Source organism: Cervus elaphus, chromosome 11, assembly GCF_910594005.1.
Source record: "Cervus elaphus chromosome 11, mCerEla1.1, whole genome shotgun sequence".
In the NCBI taxonomy this organism is placed as follows: domain Eukaryota; kingdom Metazoa; phylum Chordata; class Mammalia; order Artiodactyla; family Cervidae; genus Cervus; species Cervus elaphus.
Window position 1 is genome coordinate 43,364,994 of NC_057825.1, and position 24,514 is coordinate 43,389,507.

The window sequence follows — 24,514 nt, forward strand, 5'->3', positions numbered from 1 at the left end:
TACAAGGATCCAAGAAAACATAACTTGAAAGTAGATAGAAAAATAAAAGAAAGGTGGGACATAAACTGGAGCCACTAATGGTGCTAAAAATTCATGCTTTATTGATCTACACGTTGCTTCTAACTTTTCCAGCAATTCAATGTGTATAAGATACAAACAAGCCTATTGCTTAAGAGACATACTAGTGCTTAGACATAAATGTCTCCTGAGGAAACTTATAAAAAGGGAAGAACAGTGTTCTGGGTGAGTTTCAAAGGGCCATTTGTTATATTAGTTCAGTGCTGGCTGATTACATTATGAATAGGTACAATTCAGTAAAGACCAATCTTTCATGGAACCATTAAAATAGATATCAGCTCTCTGATGATCTAAATTGATGCAAAATGACCAACCTTTTGCTTTCTGGCTCAAACATCTGAGTTGAAAAGGTTGCTTTTGCCAAGTGGTGTGGAGTTCTAGAAATAAAAATGGTTTCTTTAAATTGTAATAAATAAAAGATGCAGAGTATATATTAGACTCTCTGGATTAGAAGGAATGATGAAGGATTTTTCTTTTAGGAAATGACTCGTGCTTTCTCTCAAATAAGTTTTTGATAAATATTTCTTGGGGGCTGGGAAGATGAGCCCAAAATTATGCTCCCTGTCTCTATGATGCTTGTTGAATATGCTGTTTCTTGGATCCTTGTAAAATGATCATGAAATCCTTCTGGATTTGAGGTTGAGGGAGAAGAGGAGTTAAAAATGACTCTAAGATTATTTTATATTGGCCAGCTAGGAGGAAGATTGTATGACTAACTGCAATTTAGAACAAAGGAGGAAGAACAGGTTTGCAGAAAAGATCACGAGTTTGGCTTTTGACATTTGGAGGTTGTGTGCTTGAATTATCCAAGTGAAAATAGCAGTAGAATGTTTTGAGATCTGGAGCTCAAAAGAGAGGGGTGGCTGGAGATAAAGATTTGAAGACATCAACACACAGGTAGGCGGTGGTTGAAATTTTGGGAATAGATCAGATAACCTGGTGAGATTTTATAGAGGGGAACGAGAAGAGGCTGGAACACTGAGAATAGGAAGTTTAGAAATAAGACATTTTCTAAAATATTCTTCAATAAGGATGAAAGAAAAAAAGGTTTTCTCTGTGGCTGTTCCTTCATTTTACATTGATGACCTTGTTCCATTGGTTCTCAGCCTGATTTTGAACATTTTATGTCATAAAAAACTTTTATTGTTGGATTTTGTGGCCCTTGAAAGTTATTTCTGTAATACTTTTTTGCTGTCAGTAATTTCTCTTCTACCATATCATGGACATTACTGATCTCATCTAAAATTATGTCTGCTTTATTTTATGTTTAGCCATGATATATTTTTCTTAGATTAGGAGGTCTTTTTAAACTTGAGGTTCAATTTTTCCAAGGCTTCTAGTATGATATTTTATGTAGTTGCTGAACTACACAGAGAGTTATTTCATCTATAATTCTCTGTACCATTATTTTTTCTTTTTTTATTGGAGTATAATTGCTTTAATGCTGTATTATTTTCTGCTGCACAACAAAGTGAACCAGCTATATGTATACATATATCCTGTCCCTCTTGAGCTTTCCTACCATCCCCACCCCATACCATTATTTTCTAAGCAATGTTCACATTTTTAAAAAATCTTTATTGGAAAGTCTACAAACAATGAACTCTGGAGAGGGTGTGGAGAAAAGGGAACCCTCTTGCACTGTTGGTGGGAATGTAAATTGATTTATAGCCACTCTGAAGACATGATGGAGATTCCTTAAAAATTCAGGAATAAAACCACTATATGACCCAGCAGTCCCACTACTAGTCATATACCCTGAGGAAACAAAAATTGAAAAAGATACATGTACCCAAATGCTCATTGCAGCACTATTTACAATAACCAGAACATGGAAGCAACCTAAATCTGTCCATTGACAGATGAATGGATAAAGAAACTGTGGTACATATATACAATGGAATATTACTTGGCTACAAAAAAGAACACATTTGAGTTAGTTCTAACAAGATGGATGAACCTAGAGTCTATTATACACAGTGAAGTAAGTCAGAAAGAGAAAAATATCATATACTAGCACATATATATGGAATCTAGAAACATGTACTCATGAAATTATTTGCAGGGCATCTATGGAGACACAGACATAGAAAACAGACTTATGGACGTGGGGGGCAGGGAGGAAGGAGAGGGTGGTATGTATGAAGAGAGTAACATGGAAACTTACATTACCATATGTTAAACACATAGCCAATGGAAATTTGCTATATGACTCAGGGAACTCACACTGGGGCTATGTAACAACCTACAGGGGTGAGATAGGGAGAGAGGTGGGAGGGAGGTTTAAGATGGAGGGGACATATGTATACCTATGGTTGATTCATGTTGATGTTTGGCAGAAATCAACACACTCTGTAAAACAATTATCCTTCAATTAAAAAATAAATTTAAAATTAAAAAAAGAATATGAACATAAAAAACCTAATTGTAGATATTTGATTTACATTGTTGGTTAGTTTCTGCTGTACAGCAAAGTGAATCAGTTATAAATATACATATGTCCACTTTTTATAGATTCTTTTCCCATATAGACCATTACAGAGTATTTTTCTAAGCTTTTTATTTTATATTGGAGTGGGTGGGTGAGTGGTAGAATCCTCGCCTGCCACATGGGAGGCCGGGGTTCCTTTCCCGGCCCATGCAGCCACAGTGTCCCCTTTTTAGGGCTTCCCTTGTGGTTCAGCTGGTAAAGAATCTGCCTATAGTGCAGGAGACCTGGGTTCAATCCCTGGGTTGGGAAGATCCCTTGAAGAAGGGAAAGGCTATCCACTCCAGTTTTCTGGCCTGGAGAATTCCATGGACCGGCCCATGGGGTTGCAAAGAGTCGGACACGACTGAGCAACTTTCACGATGGTATAGCCAATCAACAAATAATGTTGTGACAGTTTCAGGTGAACAGAAAAGAAAGAGACCCAGCCATCCGTACTATATATCCATTCTCCTCCGAACGCCCCTCCTATCCAGGCCACCACGCAACATTAAGCAGAGCTCCATAAGCTATAAGTAGGTCTTTATCCATTTTAAACAGAGCATTATGTGCATGTCCATCCCAAACTCCCCAACTATCCTTCCCTGCATCCCTCCCCCGGCAATCATAAGTTTGTTCTCCACATCTGTGAGTCTCTGTTTTAAGGCCATTACAGAATACTGAGTAGAGTTTCCTGTGCTATACAGTAGGTCCTTATTAGTTATTTATTTTATGTATAGTAGTGTGTATATGCCAACCCCAATCTCCCAATTTATCCTTCAACAATGCTCAAATTTCAATAAAAATTTCCAACACCAAAACAGAATGATTTGATTTTTACATTTTTTCCTCTCCCATAATAATGTTGAGCCAAATTGCACAATTATATTATGGTCATTCTTTTGGCACAGTTTCATTTATCTCAAAATATTTTTGTGTCAGTCCTGAAATTTCTCTAAGCCTTCTTATTCAACAGTCATTCATTTGCCTGTACATGTGAAAAGATCTCTCTTCTTCAATATCTTGTACAAATACCTTTATGAATTATTTTACTGAAATTTATACATATAGAAAAGTAGAAAATTCTTAACTGCTCAAAATTCTTGATGAATTTTTACACAGAGAATGTATTCATGTCATCTCCACTTAAATCAAGAAATAAAGCGCCACCAGCACCTAAGAAATCTCCGTCTTGTACCCTTTCCTAGTTCCTTTCCCTGCTTTCTAAATGGAATTACTCTTCTAATGCAATAAATTAGTTTTGCCTTTTCTGAGAGTCATGTAAATGTTATCACACAACATATACTTCTTGCTCCTGGTTTCTTTCATTTAGCATAGTGCTTGTGAGATTCTCCATGTTATTGTATCTGTCATTGGTTTGTTTCTTTTTATTGCCATATAGTATACCATTTTATGAATATATCTCAACTTATTTTTTCATTTTGCTCTTGATGGGCATTTGAATTTTTTCCAGTTAATGAATATTGCAGATAATGCTGCTATAAATACTGTAAATGTCTTTTGGTGCACACATGTATACATTTTACTGGATACATATGCAGCAGTGAAATTATGTAAAGAAATGCAATGCCGATGGTTTCTCTGAAGATTCTTTTGAATTTTATATATATGTATCATATTATCTTTGAATAATATTATAGTCTTCTCATTTTCCCTTTATTCTAATACTTATGCCTATTATATATTTTTTCTTGACTTACTGCTCTGACTTCAGAAAAGTAATGAATCATGGTGGTGACAGTGAGCATCCTTGTCACATTCTCAATCTGAGAGAAAAGCTTTCAGTATCTCAGATTAAGTATGATGTCTGCAATAGGTATTTTGTAACTATCCTTTATCAAGTTAGTGAAATTCCCTTCTATATTTAATTTTAAGAGTTGTTTTATCTTTATGTCATGAGTAATTGTTGAACTTTAAAAATTGTTGATGCTTTTTCTGCATCAGTTGAATTGACCATGTAATGTATATCCATTACTCCATTAATGTCATAAATTACATTAATTTTCAAATATTAAACTAACATTAGATTCTTAGATTCTTGGATTAAACTCAACCTGGTTGTGATGTATTCTCCTATTATGAATCACTGGATTAAATTTGCTAATACTTTGTTTAGGAATTTTGCATCTATCATGAAAGAGATTGGCCTGTGATATTCCTTTCTTGTATTGTCCCCATGAGGTCTTAGCACCAAATTATGTTGCTGTCTTTAAATAAGTTGGCAAGTGTTCCTTTTTATTCTATTCTCTTGAAGACTTAATTGATTAGTATTGTTTCTTCTTTAATTGTTTGGTAAAATTCACCAGCAAAGTCATCAGGTTTAAATAGGATTTCGTATATTACTAGAGGAAAGTTTTTAATTAGAGATAAAATGTTTAAGTAAATATAGAACCATTCATACTTTCCACTTCTTTTTGCATCAATTTTAGTGAGTTACAATTTCTAGAAATTTGCCAATCCATTAAAATTTTAAATGAATTAGTGTAAAAGTATTTGTAATATTATCTTTTTAGTGTCTGTAGGACATACAGTGATACCTACTTTTTATTTCTTATTGTAGAGATTCATGCCTTCTTTTTTACTTTTTTCTTGACCAACCTCATCAGAGGTAAATCAATTTTATTAGTCCAGTGATTCTCAGATTTCTTTACATTCTTAAAAATTTTGAAGACCTTAAAGAACTTGTGTGTGGTCTGTATGTATCAATATTTATCATATTAGAAATAAATTGTGACCATTTAAAAATAGTTATTAATTCATTAAAAATGAATTACATCTAAACAAGTAACACCATTTTATTAAAAAATATTTGTTTAAATGAAAATAACAATATTTTATAACAAAAATTGATTGACAAGAATTGCATTGTTTCACATTTCAAGTCTCTCTTAATATCAGATTTAATAGAAGAGAGCTGGTTTCTCTTATGTACTTTTACTTTCAATCTGTTGCAATACTATGTGTCATGTAACCATTGGAAAACTTTACTATATAATTGTAAGAGAATGATAATGGAAAAGGAAAATAATATATGATAATAAGGAGAGGTGGGGGAGGAGGAAAATAATTTTGAACTTTATGAACTGAGGACCTTTGAACTCAGTAACATCAAATATTAATCTTCATAGAGAACCAACTTTAGTTTTGATTCTCACCATTATAACTTGGTTTGCTATTTCACTATAAATTAAGTTCCATTTTTATTATTTCCTTCCTTCTTTTAGGTTGAACAAAATGAAATTACTGTTTGTAAAAGTAAAAAATTGTTGAATACAGATAATTTCATTTGACTCACTCTAACACTTCCTTTAAGTTGGTATTACTTCCCTAACTCTTACAATGATTTTCAGCCTTTCTTCTTTTCTAATATATACATTTAAGGCTACAAATATGCCTCTGAGCACAGCTTAAGTTGTGCCTTGTTTTTAATATGTTGTACTTTCATAATATGAAAAAAATATTTCTTTTAGTTCAAAATAGTTTCTAATTTTAAATGTGGTCTCTTCTTAGATCCATAGGTTATTTAGAAGTGTATTACTTAATTTCCAAATACTTAGTAATTTTCTAATTATTTTATTATTGATTTCCTAGCTTAATTCCACTGCAATTAAAGAACATGCTTATATGGTTTCAATCATTTGCATTTTTTGACTCTGTGGTCCAATATATGATGAATTATGGCCATCACTTCATGTGCACTTAAAAAAACTAATTATATTTTTAAATCTGTCAGACATTTTAACTGCTATTTTATCTCCATATAAACTTTACAGCACAATATCATTGCCCTTCTCTTGCAATCAACACAGTAGATATATCCTTCAGAAGTTGCATGATTCTGAGCTTTCTTTTCCCAATAAGATTGCTCCATTATTTTTATTATTATTTATTTATTTGTGATTGCTCTAGGTCTTTATTGCTGCTTGCATACTTTAGCTGTGACAATCAGGGGCTACTCTTCCTTTTGGTGCATGGGTTTCTCCTTTTGGGGCTTCTCTTTCTGTGGAGCATGGGCTTTATACATGCGGGCTTCAGTAGTTGCAGCATGCAGGCTTAGAAGTTGTGGTGCAGGGACTTAGTTGGCCCATGACATGTGGGATCCTCCCGGACCAGGGATTGAATCCATGTCCCCTGCATTGGCAGGCAGATTCTTAACCCCTGGACCACCGGGGAAGCCTAAGATTTCTCCATTATTAGCATTTCTACTGTTTCTCCCACATAATTCTATGTGCCCCTGTGTATTCTAATCCCTCACACAGAACTAGTTACCCATAAGTAACATTTCTTTTCCCCCCAGATTTAGAGATATGGATATGGTAAAGACTATACTAATAGCCATTTCATGAAAAAATCATGAAAATTATTAAATAAATATTTCATAGAATCAGAAATTCACAGTGGTTAACTAAACCATTCTTCCAAAAATTATTCTGATGCTGAAAAACCTCTGCAACTTTTCTGTTAGGAAGTAGTATGGGCATGGCAAATGTTGAATCAATGAGTCCCACTAAAGAGTTATCCAGCCTATGGGACTGCCACAGTCGCCTCTCCCAGAAAGTTCATTGTTTCTGAGGACATCACTGACTGTTAGAAAGCACTTCCTTGGGCTGCAATGATACCTGATTCCCTCAAGTTTTTGTCTGTTGGATTAGAAGCAATCTAATGCCTCAACTATATGATAGTCCTTTAAGTCCACGTATCCTTGAAAGTTTTTCTCTGAAGCTCAACATCACTAGTTCCTTCCGTAATTCCTTGTGTTATTCAACATGACTTATTCCCCTTTCAGAGGATTAAACTGGCAGAACCCCACAAATAGAGAGGCCAGGGCCTAGTGTTTACCACCCTAGCTGCACATTAAAATCAACTGAGGAATTTCTCAGAAAATAATGATACCCATATACCATCCCCAGAGATTTTTGATTCAGTTGATCTGGAGTAGCCAGGCATCAGTATTTTTTAAACACCCAAGTGATTGAAGACTTAGTATTTTAAAGATGTCATTTCTGTCTAATTTGATCTATAGATTCAAATGCAACCTCCATCAAAATCTTAGCAGACATTTATTTTAGAAATTGATGAATTGATTTCAAAATTTGTTAGGAAATGCAGAGAATCTAGAATAGCCAAAACAATTTTGAAAAAAAAGAACAAAATTGGAGACTTTACACAATATAACTTTAAGACTTAAAGATATTGGTGTCAGAATAGTCAAGTAATTCAATGGAATAGAACAGCGACTTCAGAAATAGGTCTACACATATATGGTCCATTGATTTTCAACAAAGATATGAGGCAATTCAGTGAAGGAGTTATAGTTCAGGTTTTATTTTTTTTTAATTGTGCTGGAACAATGGAATATTTAAATGCAAAAAAAATGAACTTCATATCTCTTACCATATAAAACCTTAATTCAAAATGGATCATAGTCCAAAGTATAAAACATAAAACTATGAAACTTTTATAAGTAAGATTAGGAAAAAATCATAATAACTTTGGGTTAGGCAAAGATTCCTTAGATGTCACAACCAAAAGGATTATTCATTTTAAGTTTTTAATAAATTGTACTACATCAAATTAAGAACTGTTCTTCAAAAGACACTGTGAAGAGAATGAAAAGACAAGCCACAGACTGGGAGAAAATATTTACAAATCACATATCAGATAAAGGACTTGTATACAGAATACATAAAGAACTCTTGAAACTCAGTAAGAATGCACACACTAAAATATGGACAAAAGATATGGACATTTCACCAAGGAAGATAATTCAGATGGAAAATAAACACATGAAATATTCTCAAAATCATTTATCTTTCAGTTCAGTTCAGTTCAGTAGCTCAGTTGTGTCCAACTCTTTGTGACCCCCATGAATCGCAGCATGCCAGGCTACAGACTACAGTCCATTGGGTTGCAAAGAGTTGGACATGACCAAGTACACACACACTCTCCACTAGTGATCATGATAATGATGGTGGTGTGTCTACATCTCAAAATTACTGTATTAGGCTGCTCATTACTGCTGAAGGAGTGATGGTTGAAAAAGCACAAACATGGCCACACCCTTCCTACAAGAGAGGAGTTAATATTGTGGGGGGTTTCTCAGGCAGACATATGAACACATGTGCCCCCCATTTGAGCCAGAAGTGTTAACCTGGAAGGACACTGGCCCTGCCAGTACCAGATATATTAGTTTTGACTCCTGGTATGATACTTGATCCAGATTCTGGAATAATCTTGGACTTTCTTGGAGAGATTGAATCCACATCTTTGGAATAATGTTATTAATACACAGAAGCCTGAAACATGTGATATGGCCAAATTAATGGCCTAGTGCATTTTCGGAGGAGATACAGAACACCTGATAAATCCTTTTACCAAACCCTTTGAGGGCCTAGTTCAGGTCACACCCCACATTCCTACAATAGGGTAGGATTCTCTGCTCTGTCTGGAGCCAGGTGTGTTTGCTAGCAGAATATTCTCCGTCATAAACTGTATCCTGCTGCTTTTCCCTCCAGCTCCTGTAGTTGGCTCCACTGGCCTTAAACTCACTCTCCTCCCACCTCAGAAAACACTTACACACCCTTCCCAACCCCTTAATCTTCAGGTTTCAGCTGAAACGTTTCCTCAGGAAAGCCTTCCATTTCCTTCCCAACTGCATGTCTTTCCTGTTCAATAGTTGGGATTTATGTAGTCCTATTTTAAATACCTACCTCCAGACTATAAACTTCTTTTGGACAGGAATTTGCCTATCTTCTTTATAATATCATTATATCCTCCTTGTCTAATAAATGCCCAGCATTTAGCTCTTCCCATGCATATTTGCTTGAAGCCTTAGTCTAGTTCAGGACTCCTCCTTTTTAGCTAAGCAGCTCTTTCAATTTTCCATTTTTTTTACTCACCATGTCCCCCACCCTACCCCACTCCAACATGAGCCCCAAGAGAAATCTGGGTTAGAAGAGGAATCTGAATGACAAATATAGTACTGGAATCAGAGAAACCATGCCCTTCTGGTGACTCAGCCTTTGTTTCTGGCCCAAACTTTTCCTCCAGGCTCTTCTAATAGGTCAGATTTTCTCTCCAAGAGGCCTCTTGGTCCTTCCCCCAAACATCTGCGTCCCTTCCCTAGTACATATTCTCCATCAGTACAGTCAGAGTTGTAAAGAGGCCATTTCTGGAGGCTGTTAGTGTAGTGTTTGCAGCTTTCTTCACCTCCCAGCCCATTTATAATCTTTGAATCCACACTTTATTTTTAACTACTTGCCAAATCTGCTGATTGCCTGGTTGTTGATAATTCAAAATCACTTAAGTCTGAAAATCTTAAATATTCTTCAAAACCCAGTTGACATTTTGGTGTTCTAGGATCACCCAGAGGTCAGGAAGTCATCACTCTTGGAATCACACATTGGCCCCTGGCTAGCCCTGAAAACCCTATTATTTATAACTATTTTTATACTTTTGGGAGGAAAATAATTTTCATGTTATTCCTCTATTATGGAGATGATAGGGTTAGTTTTACATGGAGCCAAAAATTTAAAAATTCTCAGCTGCTGAGCTGAGCTGAGCTGAAGTCGCTCAGTCGTGTCCGACTCTTTGCGACCCCATGGACTGTAGCCCCCCAGGCTCCTCGGTCCATGGGATTTTCCGGGCATGAATACTGGAGTGGGTTGCCATTTCCTTCTCCAGGGGATCTTCCCGACCCAGGGATCGAACCCGGGTGGGGTTTCCTTTTGGGATGATGAAAATATTTTGGAACTTGGTAGAGGTTTATGTTATATGAATTTTATATAAATAAAAAACATTTTTTACCTCAATAAAAAATAACAATAATTCTCAGGAACATAGAATTTCTCACACAAGGAAAGAATTTCGGTCAGTCATCACTGAGGTCATAGAATTCCCTGGAGATGTGGCCATCTATGCCCCTCTACCCCCCACCATTACATTGTCCCCTATTGCATTTGAAGCCAGCTGGATTTAATCTACTAAAAAGATTCCATTTTAAAAAATAGCTTATAGCAGCAAATTTTTGTCATAGAGAAATAGCCATAATGGAAGCAAACAAAAGTAACTCCTGACTGATCTCTGAATATATACTTTATAAGAATGTTTTTCTACATAACTTCATTAATCAAATACTTTTTTGGTGTCACACTTCAGAATATATGAGATAGATTTTGGTTCCATGAAGTTTTAGTCACACCAAATTAACAATATGTGTGTTTTTGATGAATTTCAACAGCCATACTATTCTCACTGTGAATGAATTCACTTAGTCAATAAATAATTTTGGAGAACTTTCTATGTGTCAGTCAAGGTATTAGGTGCTAGGAATATAGACATGAATAAGCATACACCTAACCAAAATTTATGGTCAAATAATCATGTTAAGTATGTAGATTATCATGTTTCAAATATAGAAAGCTATATCAGAAGACAAAGGTGAGCTTCAGGGCATCAAGAGTCATTGTCATGGTCACTGCCTCATCCTCAGAATATATAATAGGTCTAGCACATCAAAGAAACTCATCAAATGTTTTTTGATAAATGAATGAGGCTTCACACAATTATACACTATTTTCACTGTTTTATGTGGTCCTTCTATAGTACAGCATGACTCAAACCAGAAATGACTAATTTATTGGCTATAATTTGAAAAGGGTAATTAATGCTTTCTTTCTCACCATTCTCAATGTGCAGATATCATTTTCATGTCAAATCTTCAGACTGGCTGCTTTTAATTCATTTGTCCTGTTCACGTAAGTGGACTGAGGACCATAGAAAATTCCCTACAGAAGAAAAGCATCCATCTTCCTCCCCACCCCCCTTACTCCCTTCAGTCATCAAATCTTCTCTGTTCTCTGAAGATTCTGACGTCCATACCAGCCTCTCTTCTCTGCCAAGGCGCTTGGACTTAGTGGTTTAGCTCTGGGCTGATTGCCCAGAGTTGAGTTCATAATGCTCCCACTCACAGGCATGGGGTCGCAAAAGAATCAGACATAACTTAGCAACTAAACAACAACAGCAAAACAAAGCAACTGTAACCTCAAGCCTGCCCTGAACCTTGGCCAGAAAGTGGTGGTGATCTTGTGATGGTCCTGAAGAACAAGGCTAAGACTTTCACTTTTATTTATTTGATGTGTGTGTCTTTTTTTGTTTTTTTATAACAGTTTTATCGAGGTATAATTGACATACAAACATTGAGCATATTTAACATGAATAATTGGGTAAGTTTTGACATATTACATTTGACTTCTAGAACCAATGTGTATGTTTTTAAAAAGATTATTATTGTCCAGGAATTAGCAGCTAGGACCTAGCCCAAAACAAAATGAGTTTATACCGTACATTGTAAGACAACGATCAACAATGGCAACAACATGCCTTTTCCAAGATTCCTAAAGTAGACCAAACCAACTGATTTCTCCTGGATCATTACCTCACCCACTCATCCCACACTTGGACTATGTATTAGGAAGATTAGAAGGAGGGAGAATTTCAGGCTTGTGAGTCATCCTCCCTTGGGGGAGAAGAGGGAGTCTTCCCCTCCCACCCCAAACCATGGGGGCAGAGGAGGAGCAGGAAAGGCCAGTAACACGCATAGTATTAAGAGGCTGTGAGATAAAGCATTGAGGGGCCAGGTGGAAAGCTGTGGAATCATAAAGTTGGGGTGACTCCTTCTGCTTCAGGGATTCCTGCAGTGGGCAGGCCTTACCTCAGAAGAATTCACACACGCACCCTACGAGGAGGGCAGAACTGGACTGTCACACAGAAGGCATCTTCAGAACAACAAGGTTAACCAGAGAGAAGCAACAACCCATCAAAAGAGGAAGATATCTTTATCCCAGTCACTTGCCTGTCCTGCCCAACACTGCAAAGTTCAACTTTGGAAGAGGGAAGGAGGAGACAACTCAGAACCAGGCCCCTTAATAATCAGGGCCCCAGCTCAGTTCTGCCTTGGGAGACAGGGAAATGAGATTTCAATTGACAGTGAGATTAAAGTCTTTAAATAGCAGAGTTTAATGATCAAAATAGGACTTCCCTATAGCTCAAATGGTAAAGAATTTGCCTGTGATGCAGGAGACCAGGGTTTGATCACTGGGTTGGGAAGATTCTCTGGAGAAGGGAATACTTCTCCACTCCAGTATTCTTGCCTGGGGAATTCCATGGACAGAGAAGCCTGGCGGCCTACAGTCCATGGAGTCTCAAAGAGTCAGACATGACTGAGCAACTAACATACACAGTGATCAAAATGGTTGAGTGAATGAGTAAAAATCTGGCTGGCACATGAAGCCCTCAAGCAGGACCACCTGCTTGGGTATAGCCTCCTAGAGACTCTGTGCTCAAGAGTTTAAATGGTCTGTGGTCATCATCTTGAAGTTCTTTAGTACTTTCACCTTCGGATTTGTGTTTTGTAAATGCAGGCTCTGATAGGGCAGTGAAGCATGTATCCCATAGCCCATGCACAGCCCCACCTCCCACCACCGCCCTGGATGGATTCTCCATTGCCTATCACCCTGTTCTCTGATTCCCAGAGACATATCCAGCCTCCCCCTTGCCGCCTCCTCCCAGTAGTGGCTGCTTCCCTTTACCCCTATGGGGACCTGGATGTAGACATAGAGAGGTTGGGGTCAGGTGGACGTGGAAGTGACAACCCCATCCTGGGGAAATGTCATTACAGCATGTTGATCAGGGACTTGGCAGAATGAGTCTCTAGCCCACCCCTGATGCAGGAATGTAGTGCATCCAGGGGTCTCTTGTCCACTGTGGGTTGGGGCAGTAGGCTGCTGGGAAGAGGAGACTTCGTCACCCCTGACTGGGAAGCAGTGCATTGCTGTAGTGGCTGATGGCGGGGGTAGCACCCCACGGTTCGTGGGTAACAGGGGTCACCTCTCCACTGTGTGAAAGATTCTGCATTCACTGCACAAGGATCCCCGTGCCTGAGACAGCACTACGTTAAATAGCAACTTTAAACTTCCGTGACATGTTGAGAGAGAGAAAGAGGAAGAAAGGAGAAAGATTTATATTTTAGTCCCTTTAACAAAAATACTTTTCCTGGCCCTGCATTTTCATTTTGTCCCACACCCTGCAGTTTTGTAGCTGGTCCCACTCTCACGCCTCCTTTCCTCGGGGAAGGACTAATTTCCTATTTGTGAGTGTCCTGCACCTGACCCACAACACCTGAAGATGTGGCAATGCTTTCCAGTCAGCTTGCTACCTCCATATGGAAACTGATGTAAACTCAGGGGCTGAAGCTTATGTGATATAGGGGGCACTGCTTTAAAAAATTATAAATACAGAATTGCTGCATCCCTTCCTAGGACCTTGGAGGAGGCCTGTGCAAGGGAGGAGTCCTGAAATGCATGCTTCATTAGCTTTATGGTCACTCTACCCTGTATTCATAGCATTGTTGTGGTGGTGGTGGTAGTGTTAGTAGCTCAATCGTGTCTGACTCTTTGTGACCCCATGGACTGTAACCCACCAGGATCCTCTGTCCATGGGATTCTCCAGGCAACAGTACTGGAGTGGGTTGCCGTTTCCTTCTCCAGCATACCCTCTGCCTACTCATGGGTTCCCTTTAAGAATCTAAAAGTTTGTTCAGAGTTACAAAACTCTTTTGCTTGCCCTGAAACCCACAAATCACAAGCTAAGTAGTCATATTTTTTTGACAGGCAAAGAATAAACTTTCATTAAGGTCCTCATGAATGCAGTATTTTTCTTCCACTCTGCTTTTCTGAAACACAGGGGGTCATTTGTGGCCTCTGTGTGAGGCCTCTTGTGCTGAACTATTCCTGGACTCTTCTTTATGAAAACTCTTGTCAATTAAATGATGCTGGGCTGATGAGTTCTGCTTATGATTTCATTCTACAAAGAAGAAAAAAAAACAACTCTTCCTTTAATTGTTGCAGTCTCTCCTTAGTTTAATCCCTATCTGAGAAGCTACATGGTTGTACACAAATTGAAAACACAAATAAATGTAATAATCCCTTTAAAAATAATAATATTAAAAATTATATGAAAATGTAACAATATATATACCCATATATATATAATTACTGAAATGAGAACATCCTTTACCTTTATAAAATTCTGTTGGAGATTCACTCCCTCCTCAATACCAGTTGTTTGTTCTTATCAACTTTTCCTAGAAAGGTAAAATATAGTAAAAATTGCAGCTTCTATCTTGGGGTAACTCAAGAGAGAACAAAATTTCACTGCGTTGTGGGAAAATGTTGTTTAAAGTCTGATTATCCATATTAGTCATCTAACCTGACAAAATTCACCAGATAATTGCCTTTCATTTTACGCTATATGGCACAGGTTGTAGCCAAAGTCTATAATGAAATGACTGAACATAGATGTTGGAGATTAGTTTGTTGGTTCTATCAATGACAGAATTTTTTGGCAAACAATTTCACCTGCTATTTGGAAATACAATTTATTAGGTTAGTTAAGGGAAAAAAACCTTAATCTCAGGTTGGTTGAAATTGATCTTTACCTGTGAAGTTCGTTTGTGCAGGATGTGGTCTCAATGAGCTAAAGAGTTTTGTGCTGCCTTTTTTTTTTATAGAAACCAGCAACCCCTTATCTCAGAAGCTTGATCACAACAAGTATTTATATCTTCATCACTCTACCTGCAGTATCCCATCACCAAGAGGGTCTGTGCATCATGGTGACTCAGGGACCAAATTTCAATATGTGTTTCTGTGATCACTACAATAGGAGAGAAGAGAAACATGAATAATGCACTGGCTTTCAAAGGATTTGCCTGGAAGTGAGAAATATCATTTTTACCCACAATTCATTGGCCAATGTAAATCACCTATCTATATCTAATGCCAAAGGACATGGAAGTACAATCCTATCATCTCTGGAAGACGAACCAGAATGTTTAGAACAACCCTAATAGCTAATCCCCTTTTGGTCACCAAATATTTAATTCACTCTACTTATGACATACAAAATATACTCACCCACTCCCTAAGGAAGAAAACCTCAAAATCCCATACAATTATGGCATGAAGTACATAATCTGAGACCTTTGAGTAAGATGTGGTAGTTTCAAATCATGATGCTACTTCTACCTGTACCTGTGAAATGTAATACATATATTTATAATGGTAGCATAGGAAAACAAGATAATTGTAATAAATACTCTCCTTAGGAAAAATGGCAAATACACAGCAAATAGGGATCTGCAGGAATTGCGAAATCCTGCTGGGGAGAATTTTTGAGAGCCACCTTCCTTAACGAATTTTATCAAATTACACCTTGATTTTGAGACACTTCTTTTGCTCACTGTTCTTTGTGACCCCTGGCTACGCCTTTTGGAAGAGTCTTTATTTTTCATTTTCCTCTTTGGCTGAATCTGAAACAGATGTTGAGGAATATGCCTCTTTCAGAACTGAGCAATTTTCTCACCCCAGTTTCTGATGGTGAACAATGAGAAGCCCAAGCATTGTTTTAAATCTCAAAAAAATTACAGTCTCTTTTGGTCTAGATAGGTGGCTCAAACATAGCTCTCCTAAAAATTTAGTAGATTTTTTAACCTGTTTGACTCTTGTCTGCTCTACTTGCCAGTGACCATTGTATAATTCTTTTTGAGACGTGGTTCTACCATGCTTTCTGTGCTTCCTTATTGCCATCTGTCTCTCTCCCTCTCAATTGTAAACGTGTGTACTTTGAGCTTACTAGACTTTGTTGAGAGACTCACACTTCATCTCTTTTTCCTGAGCCATTTTGACCAATTGAAAATGTTTTCTGGGTGCCTCTCAGCAAATCAACCAGCAAAATCAATACCCTAGGAACTGTTAGAAATGCAAATGATCAGACCCCACCCTTGACATGCTGACAAAAACAGAAACTCTGGTTTTATATATAAAACCAGTTAGGTCCTGTACCCATCATGTTGCAACTAACTGGTATATACACCCCTTGCAAGAGGCTTTCGGGTAAACATAATGTAGTGGCAATTACACTAGAAAATGTCCTTGAATATATGGTCTTAGGTACGTCACTTGGCATCTCTGAGTTTTCTTTCCTGAAATTCTATTACAGACAAAACCTTCATGTACTGTATAAATGTTTGCTAAGTGCCTTTACATTGTTTTCCTTCCTTTAATCCACAGATACCTTGGTGAGGACATTTCTAGTATTCCTGTTTTAAATGAGGAAGCCAGAGCTCAAAGAGACTAAATGACTTGCCTAACATTTCCTAGCAAATGACTGAGTGAGTCAAGGTTCTCAACTTTATTTTCCTGTGTGTGTTCTCCTCCCACCATGACTGCTCCTAGTCGCAGGGTTAAAACATTTAAGTTCCATTGAACACATATAATGTATTACTATATTTGCTTTATTTTTTATCATAAACCAAATTGTCACAGAGTGATGATAATCCATGACCAGAATTTTGCCATCTGATTTACATAATTCTTCATTATTAAAGGACTAACAGACCTTGAAATAAGGCTATATTCTCCTTAAATTATTACAGTAACAAGGCAGCATGAAACAATTCAGAGAGTATAGAATTTTTACAAGTGCTATTTCTGTCGTTCCAACCAAGTATAGTCAAATAAACTTACTTTAAAAATAATTTGTCCTATCCTCAAGAGAAATATGAGCAAAAACTAGTTTTGAGCTGTTAAATGTTTAGGAGAAATCAATAACGTTTTGAATTAGAATTCCTTGATGCACAATATGACAGCCAAATTAGGAAGAAAAATTTCCCACACTTGAGGTTCATGTTACAACTAAGGTTGTCTCTTCCTCATTAAGCGAAAATAATTGAAAATATCTTTTAATTGAATGCTTATGTCTTCTATCTGAAGTTTTACTGTTTTCAGAGGAAATGCAGTGAGAATTATTTGGTCTGTGACCTAAATCAGTGCATAGGAAACATTTTTCTTAAGGGAGATTCTCAAAGAAGGGGTGGCCTATTTTGTTCTTAAGTTTCTAGTTTTCTAGATAGTGAGTATGCAGACAAATTACATATTCTCTGTTGTGTTTATGTCTTGGGTTTCACTAATAGACATTAGTATTTTTTTGCACTTTTTTTTTAATGTCAGTTACTTAAAATAAATTGAAAACATTTGTTAAAGTTAAGACTAGGATGTTGGCTTTTCAGATAACCTATTGGAATTTCAAAGCTTTAGCCTCTGAGATGCTGTTGGCAAGAACAATTTCATGAAACCAGAAAGAAATTTTTAAACATTATGTTGGCATGGATACACATAGTTGGAAATTTGCTCACTAAGATCAACTTTTGTTGTTTTTATTTTAGTTACTCATCTCTTGAATATTTTCTCTTCCTGATTCATTTTCCAAATTGTAGTAGAGTCTGCCAGATGTGCATCTAAATACTGCCCTGCCCCCTTCTCCCACTATAACAAAAGACACATGGCTGGTCATCTATTTTGCATGTCCTTGCTTTTCTTGCTATTTAGATGTGTGATAAATTTACTCAAATAGAATATAAGTAGTCTTGACCTATGAATACCTTCCACAATGCTTCTCCAAGATAGCTCTCAATGATTCTTGATTCCTGGTATTTATGTCCCTGTCTAATCCTCTCCTCCACTGAATATAAGTGAAAGTCGCTCAGTCATGTCCGACTCTTTGTGACCCCTTGGACTATATAGTCCATGGAATTCTCCATGCCAGAATACCAGAGTGGGTAGCTTTTCCCTTCTCCAGGGGATCTTCCCAACCCAGGGATTGAACCCAAGTCTCCGCACTGCAGGTGGATTCTTTACCACCTGTGCCACAAGGGAAGTCCCAGGATACTGGAGTGGGTAGCCTATCCCTTCTCCAGCAGATCTTCCTGACCAGGAATTGAACCAGGATCTCCTGCATTGCAGGTGGATTCTGTACCAGCTGAGCTACCAGGGAATCCCACTGATGAATATAGCTGACCTATATATTGCAAAAGAGATAGAATATGATTTCCAAGTCTAGGTCATAAAAGATGTTGTGACTTTCTTCTTGCCCTTTTAGATCACTTTCTCTGAGGGAAGCCAGCTGCCACACCATGAGGATATTTAAACAGTCCTAGAGAGAGGCCTGTGTGGCAAGAAGCTGAGGCCACCTGCCCACAACCAGCATTAACTGAGCCACAATGAAAGCCCTAGTTGACTGTACTTACAACAGACATCTGACTGTAAACTCATGAAAGATCTTGAGACAGAACCATTCACCTAAGCCACTCCCAAATTTCTGACCTGCAAAAACTATGAAATAGTCAATCTTACAGTTTTGATTTAAGCTTCTGAGTTTGTTATGCAGCAGTCTATAAGTTATATAGCAAATCCACTGGATGGCAATGCCCATGACAATCTTAGAAGCCACATGTTGAAGGGTTTAGAGTGGTAATCACCTCAAGTTCCTGGGTGCCATTGTAGAGAAGAGCTTTCTCTGCTAGTTTCTCAGCTTCCTACCTCAACCTGGATTATTGAGAGAGAAAGAAACTTCTTTAGAGCCATTACATTTGTGGTCTAAATTTTATAATGGTTCAGTCTGTCCTAACTAATACATCAACTTTGTATTCTATTCTTTCTTACTTTAAGCCTTATGTATATATGAGGATATTATTCCTCTGAGTAAGGATTACTATTGGAATAATAGTAATTCTTCAAGTAGTTCTTTAAACACTATCAAAAACGTTTTATTGTTTAAAAGACATGTGATTAAATATTCACTGCATATTCTCCACTTGAAAATTCTATTTTCTTTTACTAGCACTGTATGTTGACTAGCACAGTTGCAGATCTCCTTTACTTGCTAGAAGCACCTAACCCCAGCTCCTGTGGGGGTGGCTGTTAGTGGTTTACAGCTAGCCTTCTTCTCCAGAAAATTTCCATCAACCAATGGGAACCAACTCACTCAGGAAATTAAGTCCTTTCCATATATGACCCACAACCAATGGTCAAATAAGATGATGTGTCAAAATCCAGCCCTATTGCCAAAAAGGATGACAAGTCTGTGGTGCTGTTTATATCCAGGGCCCTCCCCTATGTAAATTTGGCCAAGGCTATACGTTATCTAGCTTTCCTGGTAGCTCAGACAGTAAAGCATCTGCCTACAATGCAGAAGACCTAGGTTCGATCCCGGGTCGGGAAGATCCCCCTGGAGAAGGAAATGGCAATCCACTCCAGTACTCTTGCCTGGAAAATTCCATGGATGGAGGAGCCTAGTAGGCTACAGTCGATGGGATTGCAAAGAGTCAGACAAGACTGAGCAACTTCACTGATAACATTATCTAATACCAGATCCTTGCTTGGCAGTTCTTTTGCTTCCCTGTTATGCTCCTTTCCCTCCTTTACAAGTTTTTCCCAAAGAATGTTCCCTCAATAATCCACATGCACCCAAATCCTTATCTTAGATTCTACTTCTGGGGAATTTGATCTAAGACTACCTATTTCCATGAAACTGAACAGGAGAGGTGAGATCTTCTCTGTTATTTACATTACTGATATATTGGCTTTATGAGTGAAGAAAATGTATTCTCAATCTGTAAAAAAAGTTAGTAAATGGAAACCTTAATTAAACAGAGTCAGCAAATCAGAATGGAGAGTTCTCATGCCCTAGGACAATAGCAGAGCCCAACATGAAGAAGAAGGACTCTTCTTATTTCCTGGCAAGTACTCAGCCAATGAAAGCCCTTTGTTTACTATAACCCTCCCAACTTCTTTTCCCCTCTATAAAGGAGTTCTCTTGTCATGCAGAACTTGCACATAGCTGACTATTGTTGCAGACCCTGAACTAGATATTCACTGGAGAAATATCTTGGCATTCTGTATGTCTTAGGTCACAAGACAAGTTCAAAACCTTAGAAAAGACTTAAAAACATAAAAATGAGAGAGAAAAATTAAGAAAGCCAAAAGCTGATGATCTTCAGATATCAACAAAATTCATAAATTCTAAAACTGATCAAGAAAAAGATACAACATAAATCACTAATATCAGAAATAAAAGAGAAGTTATCATTGTAAATGCTATAGACATTAAAGGATAATAAGATAATATAAAACTCTGTACCAAAAAATCTGATGACTTAAAGTGGGTAAATTTCTTGAAAAATGCAATTTACCAAAGTTAACACGGATTAAGCAGAAAATACTAATAGTCCTTTATTTATTAAATAACTTAAATGTAATTGTCAAAAACTTGCCATAACAGAGAACTGTAAATTCAGATGGTTTCACTGGTGAATTCTATTATAATATCAAGCAGTCACTGAAGAAATAACACTCATCTTACAAAAGTTCTTACATAAAATTGAGAAGGGAGGAGTATCTTCCTGCTTGCTTATAACCATACCTGATCTTAAAACCTGACAAGACAAGAAAAGAAATTTATCTACCAATACTTTCATGAACACAGAATCAAAATCCTTGAAAAAATGGTTAACTGATTCTAACAATATGTAACAGGAATAATATACCATGACAATTCGAGAAGGATCTAGCCCAAGAATGCAAGGTTGGTTTAAGACTCAAAAGTCAATCACTGTAACCACATTAACAGAATAAAGAAGGCAAAAAAAAGAGATCATTTCCATATATGAATAAAAAGCATTTGTCAAAATGCATCACACACTTATCCCTTAGCAAACTAGGAATAAGAAGGACCTTTCTCAAGCTCATAAAAACCTAAGCTGATACCACACTTAATGATCATGCTAACCAAGTCCAAGCTTGTACTGCTTTCTGCATGACAGGCCAATACATTGACAGATGAAGTGTTGGAGCAAGGAATAGTAACTTAATTTGGAAAACAAGCAGACTGAGAAGATGATAGACTATAAAGAATCATCTTATCCGAGTTAGAATTTAGACTTTTTTTCCATACTAAAAGGGGAAGAAGAATGCCTGGCTGTTTAGAATTTCTTGGTGCTGGTCAGACCTTAGAGAAGATGTGATAAACCTTTTTTCTTGCAGCTGCCCATGTAAATCTGGGCATAGTATTCCTCTCAACCTCCATTAAGACATGTTATTCTCTGTTATGCAACATTTTAGTCTCTACTGAATGACTTAAAGAATGGACTGTCATGTATGTTTCAGTCTAAAGGTAACACAGAGGTGCAGAGCCAGTATGACTAAGCACAGGCAACAGAGCACAAAGGTTAGTCAGGTTTGTTCTTCTGTTGGTTACATTGAATGCTTTCCTCCTAAAACTGGAAACAAGAAGTTCCCACCTTCCCAACTTCTATTCAAATTGTGTGGAGGTCCTATTTAGGTAGCAAAGCAAGGGGAAAAAGATGATTGGAAAAGAAGAAGTAAAACTGTCTCTGCATATTTTTAAAAAATTATGCTTTTCAATTTATTTTACCAAGGTTGTGAGTAAAATAAATGGATTGTTTAAATGTTTTTGAGTTCAAATGAACTTTCCTTTTGAGTTAAGAATTTTTTGTTTCTTAGGGATTATGTCATAGGTTATTCTAATTATGTCATAGGTTATTCTAATTATGGGCTTCCCTGGTAGCTAAGATGGTAAAAAATCTGCCTGCAATAGGGTTTGATCCCTGGGTCAGGAAGATTCCCTGGAGAAGGGAGTGGCTACCCACTCCAGTATTCTTGCCTGGAGAATTCCACGGACAGAGGAACCTGGTGGGCTACAGTCCATGGGGTTGCAAAGAGTCAGACACAACTGAAGAACTAACACTTTCACTACTCAATTATGTCATAGATTACTCTAATTACAGTTGTATAACTAAACCTAGGCAAAATTGTGAGATAATAGACAGTTATTTTAGTGCCTTTCTATCTTTTGGAGCTTTAAGCACATCTTTCATCCTTTCTGATACCTCTTTGTGTGTCCTAACCACCTAGCGTCCTGAGGCAGTACACCCTTCCAGTGTCTCTTTAATAATATCTAACTCTTCAAAATAAATTCCTGAGAGAAATAAAGAACAATGAGTCAGAGGCAAAATTGAATCCTTTGAGAGATAATATAGGAAAACATTTTCAAGACAGCAGAATATAGAAGGATTTCTTAAAGCACAAAATGCTAAACACAGAGAAAAAAGGTGATATGTAAACTACATTAAAATTAAAGATTTTTGATCATCAAAAGACATCATAGACAAGGAAAGAACTATAAGATATTTATAGCATATTGCTGAGATCTAATACCTGGAATATATAAGAGCTGCTACAGATCAATAAGAAAATGGCAAAATAATTAGTGGATAAAAAGCAAGAGACTTGACCAAATCTTTTACAAAAGAAGAAACTTAAATGGCCTATAAACACATGAAAACATGTTCGACCTAATCACTTATGAAGAAAATGTAACCATAATGAGATAGCATTTCATACCAACCCAGGGATCAAACCTAGGTCTCCTGCATTGCAGGCAGATTCTTTATCAGCTGAGCCATAACGGCCTCCCTGGTAGCTCAGTGGGTGAAGAATCTGCCTGCAGTGCCGGAGACCTGGTTTCAATCCCTGGGTCCAGAAGATCTCCTGGAGAAGGAAATGGCTACCCATTCCAGTACTCTTGCCTGGAAAATCCCATGGATAGAGGAGCCTGGTGGGCTGAAGTCCATGGGGTTGCAAAGAGTCGGGCTGACTGAACAACTAACATACACACACAGTCATGTTGACAAAAATCTGAGCATTTGTATTACTAGGAACTGAGCTATGCTGGTAAGAGTATAAATGAGCATAAAAACTTTGCAAAATAGCTTGACATTACCTGATAAAGGTGAATAGAGGCACACATTACAGCCTAAGAATTCCACTCCTAGTATATACCCAGTAACTCTTCCTCATGTTCATCAGGAGATATACAGAGAACATTCATGGAATAATTGTTAATTACAGCCCTTGTATTAGTCAAGGTCCTCCAGAGCAACAGAACTAATAAGATCTGTATGTGTGTATGTCTGTGTATACATACACACACACACAGGTATTTTAAGGAATTGGCTCGTGCCATTCTGGAGGCTTGGCAAGTCCAAAATTTGATGGGGGAGCCAGCATGCTGGAGACTCAGGAAATAGCTACACTTTGAGTCCAAAGACAGTCTGCTGGTGAACCAGAAAGAGTCAATGTTGCAGATAAAGTGCAGTCTGCAGGCAGGTTTCCCCCTTGCTCAGGTAAGGTCAGTCTTTTGTTCCATTCAGGCTTTCAACTGATTGAATGAGATCTACTCACATTATGCGGGGCAATCTGCCTTACTCAAAGTCCAACAATTTAAATTTAAATGTCATCCAAAAACACCCACACAAAAACATCTAAAAATCTGGGCACAGTGACCCAGCCAAGTTAACACAAAAAATTAACCATCACAGCCCCCAAACTAGAAACAATCTAAATGTCCATCAGTGGTAGATTAGATGAATACATTATGGCTTACACATACAATAAATATTACATTACTGTTGTGGTAAGCAGAGTTCTAAATTGGCCCCCATAATCTCTACCCCTGCTATTATACTGTACATAATCTCTACTTGAATGCAGGCAGAATATATGACTTGCTTCTGAGAAAACATGACAAAGATCATAGAATGTTCTTCTCTTGACTAGATTATGATGTACGGCAAGGTGAGGGACTATCACTCCATGATTGGTGCAAGAAAATGCATTCTGTCAACAATCTGAATGAGACTGAAAGTCGATCCTTCCCCAGTTAAGCCTTCAGATGAGAATATAGCCTGGCTGACACTTTGATTACTACCTATAAGACTCCAAGGAAAGGACCAAGCTAAGTCACACCTGGACTCTTGACCCCGTGGAAACTGAGATAATAAATGATGTCTTAAGTCATTAAATTTGTGGCAATATGTTATACAGCATATAAAACTATTGCAACTATACAGAAATAAAACTCAATAAATTATAGCTATATGTATCAATATAAATTAATCTTATAAACATGATGTTGAGTCAGGAAGAATACAGACAGTATAATTCCATTTGCATGATATCTGGAAACAGATAAAAC

At 37.3% G+C, this 24,514-nt stretch overlaps 1 long non-coding RNA gene across 1 annotated transcript in view; it reads left to right on the forward strand.

The window, feature by feature from the left end:
* The first annotated feature begins 874 nt into the window (after positions 1–874).
* Positions 875–24,514, forward strand: part of LOC122703413 — a 115,603-nt gene continuing 91,963 nt past the window's right edge. The window contains exon 1 of the long non-coding RNA XR_006343484.1: positions 875–975. This is a non-coding gene — a long non-coding RNA (uncharacterized LOC122703413). The remainder of the gene's footprint in view (positions 976–24,514) is intronic.